The sequence below is a fragment of the Nelumbo lutea genome, chromosome 3 (genome assembly GCF_056320005.1).
Source record: "Nelumbo lutea isolate HS-2025 chromosome 3, American lotus-T2T, whole genome shotgun sequence".
Lineage (NCBI taxonomy): Eukaryota > Viridiplantae > Streptophyta > Magnoliopsida > Proteales > Nelumbonaceae > Nelumbo > Nelumbo lutea.
The window spans coordinates 11,766,728-11,772,842 of NC_142686.1; the positions used below are offsets into that span (position 1 = coordinate 11,766,728).

The 6,115-nt window shown below is 37.4% G+C and overlaps 1 pseudogene across 1 annotated transcript; it reads left to right on the top strand.

Moving 5' to 3' along the window:
• The first annotated feature begins 3,140 nt into the window (after positions 1-3,140).
• On the top strand, positions 3,141-4,849 carry LOC148862952 (non-functional NADPH-dependent codeinone reductase 2-like; annotated as a pseudogene). Its single transcript, XR_016110637.1, has 4 exons — positions 3,141-3,585; positions 3,793-4,036; positions 4,157-4,337; positions 4,474-4,849. The product of XR_016110637.1 is annotated as a non-functional NADPH-dependent codeinone reductase 2-like (transcript).
• The last annotated feature ends 1,266 nt before the right edge of the window (positions 4,850-6,115 follow it).

The window sequence follows — 6,115 nt, forward strand, 5'->3', positions numbered from 1 at the left end:
GCAAATAACGTTCTAAAGACAGTGTCTTCAGACGCGCTTTAGAGTTTCTCCTCCAAAGTTATAGTGATCCCATCTTCCCCAACAGATAGAAGTGGAACAAAGTGTATATACATATAGATCAACATCATAGAGATTGGACCACGACCATGATCATGCAGAGGTGACCAGTATAGAATATGCGATTAACATTGCATTCGCTGTTGAAGTTGCCGTGAAATTGCATTCACAACCCTTTGCAATGACGTGAAATTGGATGAGAATGATGAGCTCAATTGCGATGTTTTCTATGCGCTCATGGCTGTGCAATCTTGACAATAAAGCATGGCATATGGGCAACCATGACAGTCATTCGCCAAGTTAAGCCATGTCACCACCAAAAAAGCCTCATTCTCATCACGTGATTGCAAGCACAGAGGGGCTGCAGTAAAAAAACGTGACTATGTGAGAGTCCTAAGGGATGGGAAATCTCGATCCTAAAATATCATGACAAAATCTGGATAGGATTTACCCGTTAGAGATTTAGGGAATCATGATCTCCTTTTCTAAATAAAAAAATCTCGTTTTATACGCTTCTCGTTATAGCCTCAATCATCGCTCTATAAATGGAAGAGACTCGAAGGCCTCCATATGAGATCTATCTTGAGAGCATTGAGAGAATCCCTATCTTCTTGCCTCCCTTACTAACGTCCCTATATCCTCCTCACTAAAGCTCATTCTCCTTATATACCCTCGGTCATCCTTTATCTTTCACATAGACCTACTTCCTTTGCCTTACTACCCTACTTACGCAAAGTCAAACTCAGAAGCCTTTATTACATATATGCATGAAACACTTAAATGAGCAGTAGTTCCAATCAAGGATCAAATTGTTATTAATTCCACAGATATCCATTGAAGTACCTTCACACTAAGGGTCCATTCAGTTTGTAGTCAGAATCAGACAAAAAAAAAAAAAATGGTTGGAATGGATTTTCATTCCCAAGGGAGGAGGAGGGAATGACCATTTCCTCATATGGGTCAGGGGAATGCCATTTCACTAAGAATGGAAATGAATTCTGATTCCATTCAATCAAGCAGTTTCCAGACCCCTATATGTTCCATGATATGCAAGACCTGGTGGATTTTTAGACTTTTTTATCAGAGATTTCATCTTTGGGCATGCGTAGAATAAGACGTTCATCCTTGTCCACTATTCATCAATGCTTAAGCTTTAAGTCTTCCCTAATATAATGCATTTGATGGATTACCCTTTCATGCATCAATATTCTTGTAACTAGCTACCAAATAATTTAAATATAATTTTTGTTTTCAACTTTTCATTTGCTTTTGAAATCATCATAAGCAAAATTAAAAAAAAAAAAAAGCTCTTCAATTGTGCTTTTGTTTTGAGAAGCAAAAACAAATTTGTTTGATTTTAAGAAATAATTCATGTTTTTTAAACTATCAAAATGTTGAGCTGATTCATGAAACATGACATGAGATATATTGTGTGATTTAAAATAAAAACATGTTTTTGAAACCAATGCATTTTTTTTTATCTCAGGTTTGGAAACCAAAAAAAGCCACATTTACAACAAACATGTTTTGAATATTTCAAAACAAACTCAAAATAAGATCGAAAATAATTCACATTGAAGAACAACCCTGAACTGACATGTTGCAGAAAATTAGCTAGAGATTTGTCCTACTTTTGTTATAATTAATGCATGCACATACACACCCAAAAAAAGAAATCACAAAAACATACAAACAGAAACAACAAATAAAATGGGTCTCCCGCCTCTCCCCTCCACCTGGATTAATAAAATTTGAGATTAAAGAATAATTATTTTTCTGATCAGCGATTGGAGATAAAATATTGTTATGGAGTAAAGTTAGGCATTGGAGAAGAAAGATATATATTATCAAATATAGGCTAAACTTTCATTTTAGTTATAGATCTCAAGGAAGGAACTTATAAGACAACACGACTTCAAACCATGAAACTTGTATGAATATATGCTTTTATGTGGTTATTGTCAATCATTGAGCATGATATATAGGAATATCTGTAAATACATTCATGATATTTCGATCAAATCCCACAATCAGCACTTTAGGGAAAAAAGGGGGGAGGGGGTGTTAAAGGGGAAAGTTAAAAAATTTGCATTTATCAAGATGAATGTGACAGTCTGTTAATTGATTTAGAAACCTATCATCATCTGATAAAATACTAGCACAATTGGAAAGAGTACAAGTACAATATGTACAGTGTAAATACATACAAGTTATAAGGTTTTGCTCTCTACATATTTGTATTTGTACTCCTTTCAAATTGAGCTTATGAAAAACAAATAAATAAAATATATACAAAACAAATAAATAAAATATAATATTAATTTAAGAGAAAAAATATTGTTCATCTTCTTCCTCTTACAATTTATTCATCAGCACTGCAGTTCACCTTTGACAATACCGCATATCTCCGCCAACCTCCGCCTCCACCTCCAGCAACATTGTGGGAAATGAGCAGAGGCAGAGGGAGCGGCAGCGGCGCTAATGGTCATTCCTTTGACCAACGCCGCCACTTCTGCAACTTCGAATTTTTTCTATTGTTTCTGATTCCACCTCCTCCACATAAAAAGGCAGTGGTTTTCTGTGCCACAACAGCCAAAGGGGGAATTCTTTGAATTTTCTTGATATGTTGAAGGTTGCCCAATGCCCATGTTCTCCGTTGAACATCATTATGGAGGCAAGTGGTTGTCGCCTCCCCAATATGAAGAGGTCTGATAAGCTACGCCATTACCCACCCGATTATAGTGTTCTACTGGTGGATGATCCTATTTATGCTAACGTAACGTAACATGATACCAACTCTTTTAAATGGTCAGATTAAATCATGCACCCCATTTAAGTATTATTTCCTTACGTAAATAAGCGAGCCACTAAATGGGAATCATATTTCTGCATTGGATCTAGTTCAATTTTTCCATGTGATTAATAACCATTTATAAAAAATGTGAAGTTATTATTATTATCTTGTCCCATTACATATTAACAATTTTGGTGACATATCCAAATCTAAAGACTTAAAAATCCAATGCAGATTTATTTTATTTTCTGTGAGACCTACCGGCTTACCCGATTCGGAAAACGAAAGAGCATTATTTGGTGAGCAGATCCGGCCAGCATTTAAACCACGCAAGGAGATCGGGTAGGCAAACAAACAGAGCATATAATTAGCTTTGTAACTGGTGAATTGTGAACAAAATTCTTTAGCATACCAGGATTTGGAAGATGGCAAACGTTCCCCAAGTGCTCCTTAGCTCCGGATACCATGTGCCTGGTGGGTATGGGGACGGCTGGTTATCACTTGGATGCCTCTGAATCATCCAAGTTGCCGATACTCGGAGATATCGAGATTGGTTACAGACATTTTGACACTGCGGCCGTTTACCAGAGCGAACAACATCTGGGTAAAGCAATAGCCGAAGCCCTTCGCCTTGGTCTCATCAAATCTCGGGATGAACTCTTTATCACCTTCAAACTATGGTGCAGCGATGCGCATCCTCATCTTGTCCTCCCAGCTCTTCGCACAACTCTACGGTAATCATCTTCTTCTTCTTTTTTAATATATATATATATATATATAAATATAGAGAGAGAGAGAGAGAGAGGAAAGAATCTAATCTATACGCACAAGCACATGTACGTATACCCAGATGTTGAGGTCTGAAATATATGACTACTCCATAGTCCATTCTAAATGAGGGCCACTGCAAACTAAATGTACGTACTATATATTTTGATCAGGAATCTACAGTTGGAGTATCTTGACCTCTATCTCATACACTTTCCAGTAAGCTCCACACCGGGGAGCAATGGTTTTCCAATTAAGAGGGAGGAGCTTCTTCCCATGAATTTCAAATCTGTCTGGGCAGCCATGGAAGAGTGCCAAAGGCTTGGCCTCACAAAGTCAATCGGAGTTAGCAACTTCTCCTGCAAGAAGCTTGAAAGTTTGCTCGCGGTAGCGAAGATCCCTCCTGCTGTCAATCAAGTGAGTCGCTCCTCTGTGTCATATTCTGTTTTCAAATCTCTCTTTCTCCCCCTTCCCTGGTAAGCAAATTAATCCATGAATGGGCAACACTGATGACTGTGAGGTGATGATTTGATCAAGGTGGAGATGAACCCACTTTGGCAACAGAAGAAGCTGAGAGATTTCTGCAAAGACAAAGGGATACCTGTGGTCGCTTTCTCTCCTCTGGGAGCCCAAGGAACCGCTTGGGGCACTAATCGAGTAATGGACTGTGAGTTGCTCCATGAGATTGCCCGAGGCTAGAGGGAAGTCTGTTGCTCAGGTTCTGCATTTACTATTATTAATTATATATTGCCCTTTCTTCTTTTGGCTTCTGTCTGAAAGTGATAACATGGTGCATGATTTACGCCATTACCTGGCATTCACTTCTGATGCCGGAAGGTTTTGAACGGATGCAGGTCTGTCTGAGATGGGTATACGAGCAAGGGGTGGGTTTGCTGGTGAAAAGCTACAGCGAGAGGAGGCTGGAGGAGAACCTGGATATATTCAACTGGGCGTTGAGTGAGGAGGAATCTGAGAAGATCGGTCAGATCCCACAGCGTAGGGGATTCGGTGGGGAAGTCTTTGTCTCAGAGAACGGGCCCTTCAATTCCGTCGAGGACTTCTGGGATGGCGAGGTGTAAACACTAAACAGACTGATGATCATTCCACGCCACCATTAATGCAGATGCAGTTTGAAATTTGAATGGTCAGGCTCAGCCGCTCAGGCAGCCTTATTAAACATATTTTTATAACAAATAATCATTGAGAAATATGAATCTCCCTATTCGAAAATTTCTCTTTTTCTCGTTTTCTAATATTTAATAGTTAAATTTTCGTTTTGCATTTTTCAAAGATACTTTTAACCGGTAATCTTATGAGAATGTAAGCATCTCAACCCCAAGTGCTATTCCTTAGAAAGGCCATCATATCACTTCACCATTTAATCATTTAAATGATTTGATCTTTTTCTTTTCAATTTAATATTTAAATGCATATAATAAATAGTGTAAAAGATAATATTTTCAAAATTTAAATTATAATGATAAGTTTTAAATTATATTATTATTATTATTATTATTATTAAACAAAAACATGTTCCATAAATAAACCTTAAAACCACTAAGGTCGAATAAGACTTTGACAGGATAGATTCCAAGTTTTATCTTGGAATCGAACCAAACAGGTTCATGCTCATCAAAGTGCAGGGTGAGGCCCACTGGCCAGACCACATGGGAGTGATGTGGAGTTACCATCTCGATCACATGTTCATTGGCTCCTGTGCCTCCCAAAAAGAAGCGTGAAAACAAACTCAGACACCTCTGTACATCACCGAACTAGCCTAAGCTGCCATACTGATACAAATATCCATGGACCATAATTTCTGTTGAGTTATTGTTAGTCCCTCTTTCTATTTCAACCCCCACCACCTTAAAGGATTTAAAATGCATTTAAAAGGCAATTATTCTCACTTTTTGAACCCCCGACTCTGTTTGGGAAGAGTTAAAATACAAAAAGTTCTATATTTGCATACAAATACAAATATGTTCACTGTATACAAAATTTTTAAACTTTATGTTGCATCGTACATATTTGTATTTGTATTCTTCGCAAAATGAGCTTTAAAAAATATTTTTTTTCAAGGCATAAAAGAGAAGTCTGGCATTAAGCTAAGTTTGGTTTGATATAACATGGTTTTCAAAACTGGACTGGACTAGACGGTTCGACCAGAAAACCAGAAACCGGTCATCTGATCAATTCCATTTTCCCCAAAAAAATGGATTTTCCTCCAAAACTGTTGATTTTTGTCAGCAAACCGTTGAATCGAGTGGTTTTGACTGTTTTTTATTTTTGTGATTTTTATTTTTATTTTTCTGTCAAAATGGGCCAAGCATTCGATTCAAAGGATCATACCGTTTGACCCGATAACCGGATCCCTGACTAGTTTGGTTTTAAAAACCATGTGATATAAAATAAGAGACAGAAAATTGAGGGAAAGTTCCCTTCGAACACAATCTAAAGATGGAGCATTTGAAGATTTGTGAAAATAAAATCATTTTT